Source organism: Triturus cristatus, chromosome 6 (assembly GCF_964204655.1).
Source record: "Triturus cristatus chromosome 6, aTriCri1.1, whole genome shotgun sequence".
Taxonomy (NCBI): domain Eukaryota; kingdom Metazoa; phylum Chordata; class Amphibia; order Caudata; family Salamandridae; genus Triturus; species Triturus cristatus.
In genome coordinates, this window is record NC_140589.1 from 1,191,001,539 (window position 1) to 1,191,023,628 (window position 22,090).

General features: G+C 42.3%; 1 long non-coding RNA gene across 1 annotated transcript in view; it reads left to right on the plus strand.

Annotated features, from left to right (window-relative positions):
• Positions 1 to 19,942, plus strand: part of LOC146821162 (uncharacterized) — a 96,745-nt gene extending 76,803 nt beyond the window's left edge. Inside the window, exon 3 of the long non-coding RNA XR_014962668.1 lies at positions 19,775 to 19,942. This is a non-coding gene — a long non-coding RNA (uncharacterized LOC146821162). The remainder of the gene's footprint in view (positions 1 to 19,774) is intronic.
• Positions 19,943 to 22,090: the final 2,148 nt, after the last annotated feature.

Below are 22,090 nucleotides of genomic sequence, written 5' to 3' on the forward strand. Positions count from 1 at the left end.
TAAGGGATAGAAATATGACTTAATTTTTATAATTGTTTTCACATCTTTCAAATTCACAACCATCACTTCCAGAAAACGTGTGAGGAGTCTACAGCAGAAAAGTTTCCTCTCACTACTGCAACAGAATGTTGAAATGCAGTTGAGGCTCACAAAGGTAAGTGCAGTGGGGAGGAGAGACAGGGAGGGGGTGGAACATACAACGGGATAATGAAATGTAAATAAATAAAACCACTTCCCTTGCGCTCACCCCACCGCCGACTTGGCGATATGGCGAGCACAAGGTAAGGGGTTTTATTTATTCATGTATTTACTATCCTGTCGTATGTTGGCTTCCACCAACCCCACCCTACCCGCCTCACTGCCCCACTGCACTTACCAGCCGCCACTGTTGAAATGATCCAGATGTGTATTACTATTATGATCTTAAATGGTGAGATTTCAGGTATTACATTAATGTTAGTGAATTCAGAAATAAGTTCTGAGATGTGTAATACTGCCATGATCTTAACAAGTTGTGAGAATGCGGGTGATATAATATTATCTGAAATATGTTTTGCATGTAAGATGTTTTCCAAGGTCAATATTATGCTGTAATCTAATTTCCTAATGATGTGTCTTTCTTTTATGGTAAGGAGATCAAGAAATGGCCTATAGAGACAGTCACTGAGTTTTGGATGTAGTCTCTTCTGTTGCTGAAGAGGATGCTGTGTATGGACATTTTCGCAAAGTGCATTTTATAGTATGGTCAGTAGTACACATTTTAGTATTAAATGTGGAAGGGACAGATGCGAGTGGCTGTAAAATGGGGAATAGTAATTCCAAAATGGTTGGGGTTATGGGAGGATTCCTGTTAGCAAGCTGCACTTTTAAAGTTACCATAGCAAAAAACAACCAAAACATTTGCAAATGTACTCCAGCTGAGAGCTCAAGTAAGTTAACACCACCCATGACAACCACTGGTATGGCAACACCCTGAAATAGAAAATAATGGAAGTAGGACCCTATTTTAAATAATGTTCAATTAAATAATATCATTTAAACTAGTTAAAAATATAAATTAATTTAATGTTAAAATGATTATTTTTCACATTTGTTTTTTAACTTAACATATTTTAATTTTGTTTTTTTAATTTAAAACTTAATGTAACCTTAATTTCTGTTATAATCTAATCAAATCACTTTGTTTATTTTTTTTACATCACTTTTAATGATTTTTATTTGAGAATAGTTGTTTTTATAATTTAAACTGGAAAAAAATAATTTTAATTCAGTTTAACATATTCAAAAGAATTACATTTGACCTTTAATTCCTTAATATTGCTAATACCGTTTTTATCGGTTTAAAATGTTATAGTGTTATATATTGTTCTAGAATTAAAAATGTATTTAAGATTGTTGAACTTTAATATTTCACATTACAATATGTCTCTACTTTTAAAATAAATGTAATAAACTGTTCCCAATCATTTACCGTACAGAGATCTCTACCCCAGTGACGGCTACCTCTGTCTCCATATCAAGAGTTACAGTAGGAACTTTAAACTATGGACTTATTTTTAAAATAAATATTCATTTGAATATATCACATTAAAAAAAAACATCTATTTTAAGGATGTATTTAAAAAATCCTACCTAAAGTTAAACGTTTGAATTTACTTTCATGTATTAAAAATTACAAGAATGTATGTTTAGTATTTTTTTTAATTCATTTATTTTTCAAATACATTGACATATCTTTTGGCATTAAAAAAAAGTTAATAAAATGTTTTACTATAAATCATATTTATTTTTTCATGATAAATACTTTTTTTATCTTACAATTTATTTCATATATATAATTTTTAAAACTCATCAATATATTATTTTTATTTATCATTATTTCTATGGAGTCCTATTTCAAGATCCTGTCTTCGTTATTTTCTAATGGAGGATGTTGCAGTATCAATAGACGGCCCTCTGTAGTGCTCGACTCGCAACTGCTCCTTTGTGGCTGTAGTAATTTTACACTTGTACATGGTCAAAATTTGGCACCTTTTTCAGAGAATAGACACAAAACTCTATACTTTTGGGTAACTTTAAACTTGTAAATGGTGAAAGTCAAAAGGAGGAAATTTACTCAAAAGTGTAAGAGTAAAGTTACATAAGTAGATTTACTCACATGAAAGCTTACTTTTGCGGATAAGCTCCAGTAACTCTACCTGTAAAAAATATTTGCCTGTTACTCCATGTTGTATAACAGAATATTGAGGACAACAATATCTTGGGGACAAAATGTTGAGGCTTGAAAATCAAGGGCCAAAATACAGAGAAGGTAAGTTCATACAGATAAGTATAGGTTTACTATTCTTAACTCCACATATACATACCCTGTAGATATACATACAAGCATGGGTCATATCTGTGGTGTTAAAAATAGTAAACCTATGCTTTCCAATATACACTTACCCTCATGCTTTTTTTGTCTTCAATATTTTCGCCACAATATTTTGCCACTACACAAATCTGTAATCAATATTCTGAGGGAATACCCCACAGGATTGATAACATCATCTTGGTGAGCATCCATAGATATTGACCACATTCAATGTAGCCAGCATTGAGATAGGGAACAAGTTAGAGGATGGGATGATGCATTCTTACATCATATATTTACCATGCATTGGACATGGATTTTGCAAAGCCAGTAGGATTGGTTTGTCTTTTTGAAAAGAAAGTTTACTGATTAGCTATTTTTATGTATGGTTGTGCAATTTGGTGTCTAGGTAAATGTGATAATATGTCATAACGTGGATAAATGGGTGGATGAGCGATTGAATGGATGAATGAAGGGGTGAAAGGTCGGGTGCACGGAAGGGTGATTGGGTGAATAAAGCATGTCAAGAGACGTGCGTGAGGTCAAGGATGGTTTGATGATTTTGTGTTTTCATGAATTGATGAAAGAGTGACAGATGAGTCAACACATGAATTGAAGAATTGATAAGATCCTGTGAGCTGATCCAAAAAAAAGCAGTGAATGAAAGGGCCTCACTGTGTGTCCCACTCATTATATGGTGACCTTTAGAAAGGTCCAACATGTAAATCATACTTTCAGAAAAGCAGTGGCTGAAGTAAGATGACCTAAACCCCTTATCCAGATGTATTTATTTTCCTCATTACATGATCTTTGGCATACACCTATAGCTGCCTTTAGGTCAACTTAATTGTCTAAATGAGTTTATGAGGTGAAAACCTATATGCTATGCATCTGTGCGGTCATCTTGGAATACAAATTAAAAGTGGCTGTTATATGCACAGTATATTGTCAACCTTTGACAAATGATAAACCCTTCCAAATACCCCTCAGAAGAATGCTGCTATTTTCTTGATACAAACCTGGCTGCCAGCTCAGTTCTACCGTAGCAATTCATCAAGTGAAATCTATGGGCAAACGTCCTGCTCCCTGGCTCAACAACAGATCCACTGGCAATGACCCATGTACATATTACTATGACTCACTTTAAATTCCTACAGCCATTTCAGATCTCCAGATGCCAATGATTGAGGAGCTAATTGCAAATTATGGATAGTAGGGAAAGAAATGACAACATAGGGTGGGGCCTGTTCTTTTCAAAACCCAACACTCATGTTAGAATATTATGTTTAGATTAGTACACCAATTTAGCGAGCTAAACTCAGTATTTATGCAGTTAAAAGAGGGCAAATGCCATAACAAAATGCCTGTAGGACTACCCTTCTCTAGGTTTGAACAGCTATTAGTGGAAATTTTACTGATTTAGAAGCATGTTTCCTAACCAACGGTGAGCACAAAAATGCTTTCTAAGGGAAAGTGTCGACCCCTCAGCAAGAGTTCTTACTGGAAGTATCTTTTTAGGAACTGATTTAGTGGAATGTACTAACAGGTGCCAATGAGGATCGGCTGTGGTGGTGAGCGGCAACTACAGGAGGAAGCTTGAGCCGGGTGCTCTGTGCGCTGAGTGCCCGGCCCTTGAATGCTTGGGGCCTGGCTGCCGCTGCTAAATGCAACACAGCAGTTTGGGAGTGACCCGCAGCCCCCTGGAGAAGCTGGGCTCCCTGACTTGTGCTCAGGTGTTTGGTTTAGCACACCAGGTTGGCGAGGCACTACCTACGATGAAAGGGTTTTGGGAGGACGTTCGGTGTCATCACCTGCATGGAACAGGGTGAAAGGCTCGAGAGAGAGCTTGGCCATTGGACCCACAGATGGTGTTTCCTGAGGACTATCTAGCCCTGGGCACCTTGGGGAGGGGAGCAATTTTGGCTGTTGAAGAAGGGCGTTCCCCAGATGTTTTTTGGGGTGCAGTTTGGTGCCCGAGGGCAGACGTAAAGGTTACTGGGTCTGAGGCCTAGGGGAAGGCCTGGACATGGAAGGTGGGACAGGCCCAAAGTGACTTTGGTGGTGTTGTCTAGGCAGCTCCCTACCTGGGGCCACCCTAGGGGACCCCATTTGTCTGCTATAAGTGAGGTGGGCTTAGATCCGGTGGTTTTTGAGGTGCAGTTTGGCACTTGGAGGCCTGAGACCAAAAATATGGGGCCTTAATCCTGGATGACGACTTAAACCTGTTGATGCCTGGTGGGTGCCTACGACTCTGTTTGCCCACTCCCTCAGACCCAAATGGCACTTTGAAGGGGCATCAGTGAGTGATAGGGGCACAGATTGCTGCCCGGCAATGACCCTAAAGATGGGGTCTGCTGTCCAATACAGCCAGCGCATGGCTGGTTGTTGTTGATTCAAATAACATACTTAGGGAGTGAAGTCAATCAAAGAGATCCACCGTAAAGTTTTTTTTTTTTGTAAATTAAGGTCTTACTGTGTTAGGAAAGTGTGTTTCTCATTCTGGAATGGATGCACACAGTGTTTGCTTAAATACCCCTCACACACCAAAAGGTCCCATGGTGTCATGCTTCATCATAGGGGTCTTCCCGTCCTGCTGCGGGACGGGGCATGCTACGACCTGCGACTACGAGGGAGCACTGTTCTTACAGTACTATGTGTGGTGTAGGGGTAGTGAGAGGAAGGGTCTGGAGTGAATATAAAAAGTGATTTAAAAAGGACCTGGCCTCATGGACTTAAGAAACTTTAATAGGTCATTGAGGCTAGACCTGTTAAAAGGGTGATGCAGAGATGTCCTGCGTACAATGTGCGGATACTCCTATAAAGTCAACATGTTTCGAAGCAAAGGCTTCTTCATCAGGACTGAAAGATCCCCTCGGTACTCACTATGTTGATATCAGATTTGAAGGTGTGCTATATAAAAAAGTGAAAAAAAGGTTGAAAAAAAGCAGGAATATCAGGCACTTTATACGATACCTAATAGTACCTCTAAAATGTTAATCTGAAAGAGAAAATACAATTAATTGCGCCTTCCCATGCGCAAACAAGCGAAACCTGTGAAAGAAATAAGAGCGCCACAAGGTGACTGTAGTGTATTTAGTACTACTAATATCGTGATCTATGAGTGCAATGACTTGTGGGGAAAAAAGCACATACGAGACGCACATACATGGAACAGAAATCACACACTATTTTTGTGACTGGAGTAATTGTTAGAGGTTTGTATGTAAATGATGTCCTCATAAACTGGTCAATACATACTATCTAATGTAGGAGATAATGTTCCATGAGCCTCTGCAACGGGTAGGGAAGGGTGTCACCCACTGAATTCTGTTAATATAAAGTGGGAAAAAGAAGGTTTTGGTAATTGCTGGCTGATTTCAGACGTCTGCAACACAGGGGTTTCTTAACGGCTATGCCATACTTCCGTATCGGGCCGACACTGCCTCACTCCAAATGACACCAACCCGTGGCTCCGTGGTGTGAAGGGCGACTGCTGGGAGGCTCTATTTATGTTGCCACTAATTGGTATGGAGTGACTGCACCTGTGAGGAGAAACGCCCCGATTCAACCGGAACTGAACCTCTATTGGTTCCTGGTTGTCGTCCCGGGGGCGTGCACTAGAGCGCTACGATTTGTATCCAAGATGATTCTGGATACAAAGTGGAAGTGAGTCAAAGTCCGGTAGAGGGCCCGCAACTAGAGCGCTGTATTGTGGCAAGAGGCTCAATGAAGGAAATAGAAAAGTTGCGGTAGCATGGTCCCGTTTGGGTCCATGAGAGTCTTGCAAATAAACGCTAAAAACGTTTTATAAATGATGAAATGGTAATGAAAATTAATACATATAAATAAGGCATTGAGCCTATGAAAAAAAATATATATTTGCATACAATGGTGTGGAGGATATTCCCACAGAGGGCGGGCGGAAGGGGGTGCTTAGAATGCATAGTTGGGTGACAGTTGCCCTAATTTGTCAAAAGAGGCCATAGTGTGGTCTGATGCACTTTTTAAGAAATTATCGCTTGAAACTACACCATAAGGTGCGTTATGTATGTCAACCTCAAGGCATGAGCAGGTGTAGTAGTCACAGATTGATCACTGTGTGTCCACTCAAGGGGCATAGATGCGTAATGGGATGATGTTTACTTTGTATCACGAGTACCAGTAACTCAAGTGATCTAGAAACCCCTTTCGCCCTTAAATAAGGTTGTATACATTAGGTGTTGGAAAACGCAGAGACTTAATTCCAGGTTTTCAAGACAGTTGGGCCCATGGTATGTCATTGTTGAGGCCAGTAATGTTGGTCCCCAAACGGAACAGTCATCGTTCTTTTTCTAGTAGGTCTCTCTCGTTGTGGATTTGTTAAATTACGGTCCACCTTAAATCATCCATGGTGTGGGCCATGGTCAGATAGAGGCTCGCCATTTTGGTAGCACATTTTTTACAGCGCATATTGCTCTTATGTTCGCCCATGCGGGTTTTCACCGGTCTGGATGTCATGCCGATATATTCCAGTCTGCATGGACACGTGATGATATACACCACGTTTCTGCTGTTACAATTAGTACGCTTTCTTTGCTCCCAGACCGCTCCATTCGTGAAAGTGATGTTCCTGCTTTTCTTGGTAAGGTTGCATGTGCTGCAGTTGCCACAGGGGTGGTGGTCCTGTAAAGGTGCGAGATTTAGAAAAGAAGGGTCTCTCTCTCTGGTGTTGGTCGCGGTTTTGTGTGGACCAGGATGTCCTTCAAATGTCTACCTCTTCTGTGGGAGAACATCGGTTTGGGGAAGTTGAGGCTACCACAGTTCAGTATTCTCCAGTGTTTGTTTATTATTTTTGACACTTGGTTGGAGTGGCTATTGAAAGTGGTTACACAGATAGGTCTTGTTTCTTGTTCCCTTGGAGGGTGGTTCTCCAAAAGGGCATCTCTATTATTGTTGCTTGCTCGTTTAAGCCCTTTACGCACGATTCGTTCCGGGTCGTTACGTTTCAGTAGTTTCCTCTCTAGATCAGAGGCTTGTCTTTTGAAATCTGTGAGTTCGGAACAGTTCCTTCGTAGGTGGAGGAACTGCCTATATGGAAGATTGTCCCACAGGTGTCGTGGGTGGAAACTATTGTACAGTAGTAGGCAGTTTTTTGCAGTAGGTTTGAAATGGGTCGTTGTTTTCAATCTGGCATTGTCAGGATAGATATTTAGATCTAAAAATACCAGATTGGTCCTGGAAGATGTATGAGTAAATGGGTAAATTTCAGGAAAGAGTTTTGCTGATTCAGCCACATCATGAAGGTCCCTATAGAGTCGGTGTCGCCTCTCCATATCACAAGGACATCATCGATGTACCGTTTCCAGACAACGATGTGGTCATGCAACTGGCTGTCTTGATGTAATATATTGGTGGTTTCTAGATGATGTACATATAAACCAGCCAGGCTGGGGGCAAAGGTGCTCCCCATGTTGGTTCCGTGTTTCTGTAGATAGTGTACCCCTGCGTAAAGATTTTTTTTTTTGTCAAGGCCAAAGATCCAAGGTATCTGGTAGTCCCATGTCGTGGCGTATAGCACTTCCTCTATGATCTCGAGGGTCTCATCATGTGGTAAGCTAGTATACAGACTCTCGACGTTGAGCCCCAGTAAGAGATGTTGGTCTGGGTCAAAGTCAAGATCCTCTAGTAGTTGTAGTACCGCCTTACTGTCTTTTAGATAGGTGTCCGTTTTTTGGACCAAGGGCCGGAGGAAAGCGTTGGCAAATTTTGAGAGTGGCTAAAGTATGGAGCCGATCCCAGACACGCTGGGGCGCCCGGGAGGGTATTCTAGATTCTTATTAATTTTAGGGAGGGTATAAAAGTATGGTGTTTTGGGTGATTTTTTAATCAGAAAGTCGGCTTCCTTCCTGGATATCCAGTCATGTGTGGTTGCTTCTTCGACCATTCCTGCAATCCGTATTTCCTCAGTGGGGTCATCATGGATGATCTCCTAGTTCCTTGGGTCATCTAGCAGTTTCCTTCCTCAATGATACCTCCATCAGTGAACAAAGCACGCTCCGAGACACTCCACAGATGGCGGTGAACTTACTTTGAGTTTCAAGCCACATGTTAGTCAGGTGGCACCAGAGGAGGGGGAGGAGTAGAACGGCTTGCATGGTACCCATACCCCAAGTGGATTTTGTGACTCCGCTATGTGGCTATGAGAGGGCCCTTACTGTTGCATGCTGCTTTCCCCCTGCGTCTCTGCATTATCACTGTTTTGCTGTAGGGACCTGGTCATACCATGGATGGTTTGTGACTGTTGTCTACGGGTGACTATGAGGTTTGACTCTGCACTGCTCACTCTATTTCAGTCATGTGTGCGGTAGCAGCTGTTCAGATGTGGCGTTATTGTGTCATGGCGAATGTTAATGCTCGCTGCCTGAAATGTCTACATGCCCCCCCACATACAACCCTAGGCACTCACGAGTGGATAACGGTTTCACAATGCATATATTTTATATCCAAGAAAACACAAGGAGATGATGGACGGAGTACTGAAACTTTACAGACACTCACCCCCAGTCACAGATATGGGTTGAATCCATCATCGTTCTTTATTTCACTTTGCCACCCCAATTCAGACACAGATATATGCAAATCAGTCTTGACCCTGTACCTACTGGGAACAGTCCAGCCAAACTGCCAAGCCATGTCTTCCCTGGACCGGAAACAAGCATCCTGGGACAGTTTTGGTGCTAACAGCCCTCATCAGCCAGGCTAGCTTGAATCCAGTGGCAAAGTGAGCAAGGGACTCAGGTCTGGGCATATCCTGCCTACTTAGGTCGAACTAAGCAAACACAAGGAGATGATGGACGAAGCGCTGAAACTTTTCAGACACTCACCCCCAGTAACAGATCTGGGTTGAATCCATCATTGTTCTTTAGCTCACTTCGCCACCCCAGTTCAGACACAGCTATATGCAAATCAGTATTGACCCTGTGCCTCATGGGAACAGTCCAGCCCAAACTGTCTTCCCTGGACTGGAAACAAGCATCCTGGGACCGGTTTCGGGCTAACAGCCCTCATCAGCTAGGCTAGGATATTTTATATCCTGCCTTGGTTGGTGTGGCCAGCCTTTGCTGATCTGCTGTGGAGTATGGGATTTTAATATGTTTATCTTTTGTTCGGTTTCCAGGGCTGGTACATTCACTTTACTACTTTTGCAGATTTAGACCCGAAGCTATTTGAGCACTTTACATGAGCACTAGTTACGTCACACTTGGACACATTCATTTTTGGCAGGCACGGGGAGATTACGTGATTTGCCCAGAATCACAGAATGTTGAGCCGACGCCGAGGCTCAAACCTGGTTCCCCAGCTCCAAAGTCGGCATCTCTAGCTGTAATGCTACATCCTCTCCCCTTGAGAAGAGGAAGGGGGGCTCTGCCACGGTTTATACTATTTGGCTTTGGCTGCGTACCACACTAGTTTAAGCTGCTTACTTGGAACATCGGGTCAGCAGCCTGGCGACACAAGATACATATGTTTCTGAAACGCATGGCGGTACATATCATTCTTTTGCAGGAGACACACCTTACGACTGTTGAGGATCAGCTGCTTCAGAGGTTACATTGATAAACTACTTACTACTCGCAAAATAATCACAAGGTATAATTTTGCTATGTATATAAAAACATACTTAAAATTACTTTACAGGGCAAGCAGGAAGACTAATAAATAGAGAAACACAAATAGTCCAAGAAATGGAAGGCACGAGTAAGAACAAGAAGTTTGGTGGTTGGATGGTAAGATGAGAAAGCATTTGGTCGAAATTGTAGTTCTGAAACCACCAGGTGCATAAACAGATGAAAGGTGCTGTTGGACCTGGCCCTCTGTGCAGGGTCACCCCAACCCAATTTTCTACAAGTGCTAAGAAAAATAAAGATTCAGTTTAAGATGAAACTAAGGGGCCTAATCGCAAAGTTAAATTTGGCCATAAACATTTATTGACAATCAAATGTAATCTTCTTACACTTTCCAGGAATTTACCATGGAATCCCTGAGAAGCATAAACCTATCAACGGATGTGGAGATATCTGCCATGAATGCAGAAATCTCTCCAGCCGTTAAAATCAGTAAAAGGGTGAGACATGGCATTCCAAGGCAATGTTTGCTTTGGGAGTTTGGGAGCACCTACACATTCGTACATTTGTGGCCATTCCCTATTTTTTATTCTTTTATTTATTATTATCCACAGTATCAAAACATCAATAAATACATACAGATCTGATAACAAGGCATAAAAGCAATTCATTTCATTCAATTATACCAAAATATCGTTACATTAAATTACATTCACTTTCCCCTTCAGCAATTCATATGATCGATCATCACCCCATACATAAATACCTAATTTGCGTTTCCTTGACCCTTTAACAGAATACAGGCTATGCTCCAAATAATATATATTATAAAATCGGGCTCGCCACATTTCAAAAGACGGCACTTCGGGCTGAAGCCAAGAAGACGCTAAACACAGTTGTGCTACCACCGTGGCAATAAAGAGCAAATACCGTAATTTATACATGGGTCTCCTCTGCTCGAGATCCTCACCAATCCCTAGCAACATCATGGAAGCCGATATTTTAACAGCCACCCCCTAAATCTCCGTCATAAACTTCTCAATATGTTCTATATGTGGCACCAATTTAGCACAAGCATAGAAAATGTGGAGACTGTCAGCGTTGTCCATACCACATCGGAAGCATTTACCATCATTCCCCCTCCCCCATTTCATCATCTTGACAGGAGTATGATAGAGATTAAATTTGGTTTTATAAAACTGGGCTTTAAGATTTGCTGACAGTCAGATTTCCCCGGCAATAGCAATCGCCTTCTCCATAGAAACACTTGGTTCTCCCACTTTTAGTGCCCACTTACAATTGTGTTTATCCAGATCATCCCTCCTTGAAGCTAAAAGGATTATATAAAGAACCCCTATCCTTTCCTGGCACCTAATAGCTTCCACTAATTTAAGAGGTACTATCGCTATGGGTTGTCTACTCAGAAAATCATGTTTTTGTAAGAATTTAAAAAACTGGTTCTTATGGAGAAGAAATGTATATGCTAGGTCTGTAAAGGATGCATAGAGCCCCCCAGTCTAGTACAATTCCCCGATTTGGGTAATACCATTGCGTCCTCAGCTAATTGCCACTTGATAGTGAAGTATTGATGGTAATATACCTAGGGCCGTGGTAGGAGTATAAAAAGTTAATCCCTGAATTTGTAAGTTTTTTCGTACCATACTCCAAACCTTAAAAGCTGCCCCCAAAACTTTCTTTTGTAATTGCTCCTATCCAACTTCTTGAACAGGCAGTTCTTGACTTTTTCACCTAACACCATCTGGTAGATTGAGGGAGCCTCGGCAGTGTTGCTCACATCTTCTCCAGTCAACATTATCCGCATATTAGATAAAAAAACACGTATAATAATAGAGTGTGAAGTCAGGAATCGACCACCCACCACTCTCTCTGGTAAGAGTCATAAAATGCATAGCCCTCCAAGGTTTCCCTGGAGCCCATAAGAATTTAGCACAAAGTGCATGCAGATGTTGTTGCTGGCCTCGAGATACCACCAGGGGTACTGATCTAAAAAAATACAACACCTTAGGGAGTATATTCGTCTTGAGGATGTTGGCTCTGCCCACCAAGGACAGTTGTAAGCACTCCCATCTTTCTAATGATTGCTTTACCTTGGTAGTGATATTTGCCCAATTGATGTCAACCAAATCTTTCAGGCTTTCTCGGATCTTAATTCCCAGATACGTGACCTCCTTGACCACTCTAGGATCGCTAGCCTTATTATGCTTCGTACACAGGATCTGGGTTTTGGATATATTCATCTTATAACCTGAGACTGCGCCGAACTCACATGCTAAGCGTTCTACTTAAGGAGTAGCCGTGACAGGATCCGATGTTATGATGGCAATATCGCCAGCATATGCAAAGACGCGGAAATTATCTTCCAGAATGCGAAAGGGTTTGATCTGGGTGCTACTCTCGAACATTATTTAAAAAAGGATTAATATATAGGGAAAACAGCAGGGGAGAGCAATTTTTATAGGGTCTGATACAAGACCCATAGAGCAAATCCTAGCCGTGGGTAATCGATGTAGTACTCTTATAGCCTGGATGAATCCCTGACCGAACCCCATCTGCCGCATAAACCCCCAGAGGAAGTCCCAGACTACACGATCGAACGCCTTCTCGGCATCAAGTAAAATCAGCCCTAGGTCCCTAGATTCAACCTGAGCAATATCGAAGAGCGTCACAATTCTGCTAATATGATTCACGGTCCCCCTGCCGGGGATAAATCCATGCTGTTTTGGAGACACCAAAGGAGAAATTACTTTTGCCAGCCTATTCGCCAGGATTTTGGCGTAGATCTTCCCATTGCAGTTGACAAGAGATTGGGCGATATGACCCTGGCTGGTCCGATGGCTTATCTTTTATCCTAAAGATAACAATATTGGCCTCGTCCCAGGATTGTGGTGAATTTACCATTTGGGCTGCTTGCAAGACGGCCAGTAGATCTATTTTAATATCCTGAAAAAAGGCGCTATAAACCTCCAGAGGGAGCTTATCAAGGCCCGCTGCCTTACCGTTCACCATACCGTTTATGGCTAGCTCTAAATCCTCTATGGTGATAGGGCTCTCAAATATCTCTGCCTCCTCCTCCCGACCACTCTGTTCCACTAACTGTTGTATCACAGAGTCACCAATATGCAGCCCTGACTCTTTATCCAAATATAAATCTTCATAAAATTTATAAAAAAAACCCTAAGAATTTCTTGAGGATCAAGCACCTTATCACCTGACACATTCTTCATGCTGGCTATTCTATGAGCAACTTCATTGGAGCGTAGCCTGTTGGCCAGGCAGCGTCCTACCGCCTCTCCATACTCATAACATTCTTTTTTGTATACCAAATATTTAGCTGCAATTTCCTTGCTCCAGGATAGATTGATGTTAGCCTTACATCTAGCAACATTAGTTTGTAATTCAGCAATATTATTCTTACTCAAAATCCCCTGTGCCAGATTTTCTTCCGCAGTCTTAAGTTTGGCATACAATTCATGCATTGCGAGTTTAGCTTTCTTTTACTGGTACAATCCGTAACTCAGGACCTCCCCTCTAAGGCAAGCTTTAAAAGTATCCCACAGAATCCCAACTGATGTTGAAAGCCGATTATTTTGAAGGAAGCCCTTAATCCAGCTCTTGATGTGATCTATAAAAGTGTCATCAAGAAGGAGCTTCCTATTGAAGGTAAAGGTTTGTGGATTTATACAAAAACCTAATGCAGGGATGTCCAGAACTACTGGTGCGTGATCGGATGTAATTCTTGGAAAAACTCGGATTTTGGCTTCTGTAAATAATACAGGCGATACAAAAAAAAAATAATCGAGGCGCACCAGCTTTTGATGGGGTTGAGAATAGAACGTAAAGCCAGGATCGTGCATGCAGAGATAATCCCATACATCGACCAAACCGTGATCCATCAGTAAGTGAAATAACGCCATAAAAACCCTAAGTTTCCTTCCCTTGTAATTTTGTATACCCGATTGAAGTTCCTTATTAATCAAGTTAATATTAAAATCCCCACATAGCACCAAGGGGGTTGGCCACAGTGCAAGTTCCCCATTTAGTTGTTCCAAAACCATGGCTTCATCAAGATTGGAGCCATAACCAGTACAAAGCGTGAATTTTATCTCCCCTATCATACATTCCACAATAAGTAATCACCCCAACTTATCAGCTAATACCTGTCCCGAAGTTTGTATAGCGGGTATGGCTAACACCGCCACCCCCCGATTCATTGAAGATTGTTGAGAGGCCGCTAATTGCACGAATCCCATTTCTGATAAGATTTTCAGCTTTCCCCAAGGTAAATGAGTTTCTTGTAAACAAATCAAATCTGACTGAGTCACTCGAAGTTCAGCAGCTACCCTTTGTCTCTTTTTATAGCTATTTAGGCCACATGCATTTAGGGAGCATATTCGAAGTCCAAATCTAGCCATTAAAAAAAAAAAGGGGACAAACCAATGCTCAATGCTCTACAAAAAATCATTAGATCTATTAAAATGAGAATTTTACCAATACTGTGGGTTATTTTCCTTATTATATCCCACCTTAACAACCCACCCTCTTTGACCCCCCCAACCCCACCCACCCCCCATACCCTACCCCTACAATTCCACAAAGCTTTGGGACCAATGGTCCCTGTGATGACAAACTCCCGCCACCCAGATGATCACCCCCACAGAACAAAACACCCCTCACCATATGGACCCTCCATGACAATATAGAGAAAAAGTTAGAATTCAAAACATTCTTAAACCATATATATATTGCCAATGCCAATTATCCTATTTAGATTACCCAATCTCACATAGGGTGAAATAATACAAAAAATAAATAGAAAGAAGAAAAAAGGAGAAACAGCCATAAGAAAAACAGAAAGCCGACAGTTACAAATCTATATCTTGATTCTGACCCTGGCATTAATTCTAACTACAGCCACCCAAGTTAAACATCTTTTATAAAGATTGTAAAAACTCTTTGTCCAATACCTCAGAGGAAAAAAATCGTGTTTGATCTTTAACAAGAACTTTGAGTTTAGCTGGGTTTAATAGAAAGTCTTGAGCCACTTTGGCCTGAAATGGTGCGATAAGTTGGCGTAAATGCCAGCGCCTTTCCACAGTTAGATGACAAAAGTCAGGCCTAACAAAGAACTCAAGCCCTTTCCCTGCCCTTTTTTTATCAGGGCGTGCCAACGAATACACATCTTCCTGAGCCAGAAAACTGTTAAAGGATATCAAAATCGCTCTGGGTCTGTCTACAGTTTGTCAAGATCTTGGGCGGAGATCGAATGGGAAGCGATGGGCTCGCTCTACTTCCCTCACCCAATCCCATTTACCCAGCTCAGGAAAGGCTTCCGTAAACAAGTCAATGATGAATTTACGAGGGTCCTGTCCTTCGACCCCCTCTGGAACTTGGAAGACTCTAAGATTGTTCCTTCGAGTGCGATTTTCTATGTCGGCTTGATTCCATTGCATATCATCTTTTAGAGACCGTAGAGAATCAGTCAGAGCCTTCTGTGCAACCAATTCGTCTTCAAGACATGAGATTCATTCTTCTGCTTCATTAAATCTCGTTGTGAACTCTGTACAGGTCTTAGCTATGCTCCTCACAGAGTTCTGTAATATATGACATGACCCTTGGACTCTGTGATTCTCTACTCATGCCTCCTCTCTATGGGTGACCATGGTTTGAAAGATCAGAGCTAGTGATATGTCCTCGGATACATTAGTTGCCAATTTAGTAGCAGTCCCCGGGCTGTGGCCATTCTCAGTGCTTAAATCAGTTGAGCCAGAATAGTCCCACTGTAGAACATTACTTCCATTGCCACCGTTCGTTTGTTTAGCACCACCTTTCAAATCTTGTCTTTTACTAACTGTTCGCAGACTACCATCAAATGTATCACCAGAGTCCTCTAGGTGTATACTACTGCAATCACTACCTCCGTCATCCTGCGCACCAGTCATGGCTGAGGCCATAAGTATAGACTTAAGGTCGTCACTTGATAAGTTTGACTGGTCCGATAGTGTCAAGAAATAGTACCCAGATTCTATGTCCTACAATGAGGATTTTAGACTTGTATCGTCATCTTTTGTATCCCCTTTTAAAGCTACGCCAGGATCATTGGCACCCACTGAGTTGGCATTGGGACCACCACCCGAAGGGACTGAGGTAGGGGGCCTGCATGCAGGAGACATGCCCTGGGGAGATTGCAAATTTTTCCCTTTATCTTTAGCTTTTCCGGCAGAAAATAGTAGCGTCGCCCTCTCCGCTATATATCTTGGTATAGTAATAGCTGCAAATTTGGACACTCTCGTTGAGTTAAATATAATCCCTCTGGTTGATAAAGTAAAAATAGACTTAGAGAGAATCAATAACCTACATCTCTTGCTAGTTGGCTGTACCAACGTACTAAAAATGAGCATTCTACCAAAGTTTCTCTACCTATTCAGAGCAATTCCGTTAATTTTTGAAGCTAAGTGGTTTAATATTTTGGAAAGCATCTTTAATAAATTTATATGGGGCCACGGGAAAATTCGTAGGGCTTATAGATTTATGACTCTACCGAGAGACAGAGGCGGATGGGGAGCCCCGGATTTCAGACTATATTATTTAGCATCTGCTCTTCAATATATGCAGGGTTTAATCGGAGGAGGGGGACATCTTCAGAAATGTACTTCCTCATCTACAGATGTCTATGCAATTCTATTAGGTCAGGAGACAGAAAACTGCTTCTTATATTATACTGATCTTGGGCATTTAAGAGGGAAGCAGTTTAGGACTCTTAACGCGGCCATACATATCTGGAAGGCTTTTCAGAAGCGGATGGGACTTGGCCGATTTAATAGATACGTCAGATTATATAATAATAAGCTGTTTCCCTCTGAAATTTTTTCAGACTCAGTTATGGCCACATGGAATCAAAAAGGAATTATACAAATTGGGGATTTAAGAGACCCTGAGGGGGTGGTACAGTTCGATGCTCTTGTAAACAAGTATGACTTATCTAGAAAAGATTTTTTTAAATACTTACAGGTCAGAAGCTTTCTTGGGGATAAGCGTGGCGGCACAGCAGGATATAAGATTAATGACTTTATGGAGACATTAATTAATGGTGGTCTACATACTATTAGGTCAGCGTATGCATTATTAACTAAAACTAAAGTAGATGATTTGGACAAACACAGTCATAAGTGGGCTGAGAAACTTGGAGGAGAAACTGAGGATTTTCAGGAGTCGCTTGAATTGGGTTGTAACATCTTACGTTCTGCTCCTCTACAATCCCAACATTATAAAACCTTATTCTCGCTATATCATACACCTGCTAGAATCGCCAAATGGGGGGGTAGAGCAGGGATAAACTGCCCTCGTTGCAACACATCTGAGGCTGATATAGTTCATATGTTTGCCACTTGCCCTCAACTACACACTCTTCTCGGGGATATAGAGGATTTTTTGGACAGGGCACTTGGGATACAGATATCCCTCTCCCCCTCTTGGATTTTGCTTGGAATAGGTCATGATGGAATTAGTAATGATGTTAAGGAGTTTGTCTTTATGACAATGGCAGTATTCAGATTAATCATAGCTAGGGCTTGGTTAGACAAAACTCCTCCATCAATGCAAGTATGGTTAGCAAATCTCATTGCGACATTTAATCTGGAAAAACCTATATACGCAAAAAAGGGTAGAGCAGGGAAGGCTCTGGGTAAAAGAATTTGGGAGCCGTTAGCGAGGTGGAGAGAGGGGATAGGGTAAGTCGGTAGTATTTAAATCATTACTCGGTTTTGATTTGTTTAGTTGGATTATACTTTGTATAAAAAGTATAAAAGGTTTATGTTGTACTAATGTTTAATTGCATGTATTATCTATTAAATGTGCACTATTTACTGAGAAAATAATAAAAAGAATTTAAAAAAAAAAGAAAATAGTAGCGGTATGGTGCGCTTACCTGCATTCTCCGTCGGTTTTCCTCATTTGCCACAGGATCCTTGTTCGGCGTTTTAGAGCCGCTCACTGTGCTCGCAGCATTCTTTGGTGCAGTACCGGCATTGTCCACATGAGGGCGAGTCATCCCTCTCGCTGCGTTGGGAGGCATTGCTAGCGCGACCCTATCCAGCCCTCTGTGGCCGCCGTAGCATGTAGACACCGACGTAGAAGACCAGCGGCAGCTCTGGGCGTAACTCCACCAGCAGCAACGATGCAGGCGGCATAGCCTCGCCGAAATTGCTGCGGACGTGACCATCAGAATACCGTGCAGGTGAGTTATTTCCTCGTTTCCCTTCGTCTCCGTCTAATGTGGGGGTTTGAGCACCTGGGAGCAGCCCGCTCACACGTCCGCATCAGCAGACGCCACCTTGCCTCTTCCATTTGTGGCCATTCCCAGTGTCTGATTCATCTCATTTCAATCCTGGAAAGGTTCAGAAATGTACTGCAGCACAGGTCTGGCATAAATATCCTTCTAGGGTGGGAATGAGAATGGATCAATCCCATATTTTGCTTGAGGTTTGGAGGAAGGGCTTTATCTATGAAACAAAATGTTTTCCATGCGTCGAAAAATGCGCTTTAGCAGATGGGAACTTATTTCCCTTGTGCGGAGTGCTCAATTATCGAGAACCTCATATAGCACCCTGCTAGAAAGATCATATGACCTTCCCAGCTTTACACCTGGTAGTCTGCACCTGGAACATATTCCCAGTCATAATCTTAGGAATGTTTATGAATTCCTGTAAATTTTCGTGAATCGGACAATAAAATGGCACGTGGATAGGGAAGAGCTTTGTGAGCACATAGATGAGCAATGGACATAGAGGTGAATGGCAGTGGGAAAATAGGCAGCAAAGTAGAAAAATTCTGCTTTTGTATGACTGAAATTTAAGAAATAGGAAACAGGAAGTAATCCAGGAGTCGCTGCAAGATAGGCATTTGCACATCTTGCCATGCAGTTCAGCGCTGAAGGAACAGAAATGGATAAATAGAGGAGTCATCAGCGTAGACGAAATAAAGGGAAGCCCTAGGGCTCCTCTGACTGTGGGAGGCTAAACTGAAGTGGGTAAGAGGAACAGGATGAATTCTCCCAAGAAGTATGGTTGATTCCAAAGATAAATGCAAAACTCAGACAGTGCCATACCGGAAGGATCAATAGAAAGGGGGATTGAAAAAGGTATAGGGTAGTTCCTCGTGTCAGAGCTTCAGTAGAGAAGAAAGTATTGTGACTCGAGAGTGGTTGATGATTTGTCAAAACTATAAGAACAGTTTCAATGGTGAGCACAGGCCAAAAGCCAGATTGAAGTGGGAGGACCTTTAATTTGCAAATATCAACATGGATTGCCTAATTTCTTGGTTTGATCTGATTCAATGTTGGTTGCATATTGAAGGATTTGTATTTGTTTGGCATAATTCTGAGCAATATGAAATTGTTTAGCAACCAATATTACAAGTATCTGTCTGAAAAACAGAAACATTTGTAAAATAGATACTTTTAGGTCCATATGACACAGTGTATTTTACTCTTGTTCAATTTACAAGAGAAGACAATGGTGCTGAGATATATTTTCTTGTTGGCTGTATTTTAGAAATGCTGTTGAAATGTTTTTGTTCTTATAAATGAGTAATTACATATTACAGCTATCGAGTAATTTCACAAGAAATGCTGAATAGTGGTACACTGTCTGTTTAAGTTGGTACATATCCTATTACTTTTTCCAGTCTAAAAAAGTTCAACTAATGTCCAGATGAGTTTTTCCAGACCAGATTAATTTCTCCTAGTCTACTCCCAGTCGTCTAAAATGTGGTATCTCCCAAAACTTTCTTCTCTTGTCAGGTTTTTTTAACGGATACGAAGATCAAATGTTCCCTAAGATGTAGCTGATTTTAAATGAAGGTTTCATCTGCCAGCAACCTGGACCAGCAGAAGAACTATGTTGCGACTATCCACCCCTGGATACCCTTGTTCTAACACTGGAAGAACCTCATCAAGATAGAATTCCTGCCCCTTACCAACAACAAGCATGGTTAGGAACTGCTTGCCTAGGTAAAACTTTGTGTTTTTACACTCCATCTTGCTGACAGTGCCAAGCTCTTGCATCGATACGAACCTCAGCCTTAGGATTCATATCAGGCAAATAACAAAGGAGGTTGGGCATTAGCTGGACTGCCGTACTAAAATCCTTACTGTTTGAAGCCGACTTTAGAATCTCTGTTCAGTCTGCTATTCTGTCTCATCTGCCCTTCTCAGCATCATTACAAACCTTAACTAACACCACTGAATAGCATCTTAAAATATCAGCAGGTCTCATAAAAAATATTTGGAAATGAAATAGTATTAACTCAATTTTCAAAGAATTTCCCAAATTCCATCTATTATCCCATATTACCTTCTCTCATGCATCATCAGCTTCAAGGCAGGCACCTCCAGCACTCCACCCATATCTAGTGCTCAAGATAATCATAGCACTATTCAAGACAGGTATCAGCAGCAGTGCGAGGCTTCATAAGATGTAAGAGAAGAGCAAGACAAAATCTAATAGCCACTTTGCAAGTATGCCTTAAAAAAGCAGTGTCTTGAAGCCGGTAGCTGTCTGGGGCTACTGCGGTGCCGAAAACAACAGTCTCCAACAGTTCCAGATGACTGTGTCGGTGCGGGCCAGCATCAGTGTCAGTCGACTCGTAAACAGTACCTTTGGTTCTGGCCGACCACATCAGTGCAGGCTGGTCATGGCAACCGTCGTGGTTGCGATGTGAAGCGTAGCGGTGTGCGGTACCTTCAAGTCGTGGTGCAGGCAGTGGCTTGGTGACGATCATCCAGCAGCATCGATGAGATCAGGGCTGCTGTGAGGAGTGAGGCGATGCTCATTGCAATGCTGACAGGTCATGGTGCAAGCAACAGGGCCAGTTCATGGTAGCTGGTGTTGGTCGGCCCAGACTGCGGTGTGGGACATGGTGGTGCGTTGTGAGACTCCTGAGCGGTCACAGGTGTCGAGGTCAGGGGGCAGTGTCGTCTGTGAGACCAGGGCGGAGGAGTGAAGCGATGCTCTGCGAAGTGCAGTGCCCACAGGTCGGGGTACAAGCAGCGGCTCAGTGGCGGCGGCAGTCGTCATTGGTGAGACTAGGGTTGTGGTGCGCAGTTCGGCTGTGCCCTCTGCAGCGCCTTCAGGACACGGAGCCAGCAGCGGTGTTGGCTGCTTTTTTCCTCTGTGGCAACTTAAAACCCATGGTTCCAGAGGTAAGTGAAGTCTTTGCTGTCCCTGAGACTTCGTGAACAGGAGGCAAGCTCTATTTCAAGCCCTTGGAGATACTCAGCAAAGATCAATCCAGTCCAAGGCAGAGGCTGTGACTGCAGGCCAATTCAACAAAGAAACAACACAGAGAGGGGCAGTACTCCTCCTGGCAGTTCTTCCAGCCCTTCTTCTTGGCAGGTTCCATCATTCCAGCGAGTTCTAAAGCTCTGGGGTCTGGGCCCCAATATTTATTCTGAATTTCTCTTTGTTCTTTTGTGCAGAGAATGTCTGTGTTCAGTCCAAACCAATTTGGTCCTCACTGGCATAGCTTCTCAGCAGGAGGTGGGGACAGCATTGTCCAAGGCAGACCAGGCCCATTCAGGTGAAAGAAAATCTCCTCCCACTACTCTAAATGCAGCCCAGGTCTATTCAGCCCAGCCCTGACTCATCCAGGAAAGGCAGGATACACCTCGACCAGCTTGCACATCTCTAGCCCCTGTCACTCCAAAGCCAGACAGCCAATACCACAACCCAGCAGAGGTACACAGGATGACTATTCAAGGAAATGCCTACTTTCTAAAAGGGATATTTTCAAAAACAGAACATAAAAATCATCGTTACTTAAAGATGCATTTCTACATTCTGAGTTCAGGCATACTCAACTCCATTCCTCTATCATGTCCCAATGGGAAGATACACTTGTAAAATGTTACCAAGTATTTCCCATTCTATCTCATGGGACAGATGGCCTTTCAACAGTGAAAAACAAAATACTCTGTAGTTCACTATCAGGACATGTCACACACACCAGGACATGTCCTACCTTTCAATGACTCTGCACCCTGCCCATAGGGGTAACTTAGCCCTACCTTACGGGTGACTCACATGTTATAAAAGGGAAGGTAAGGGCTTGGCAGGTA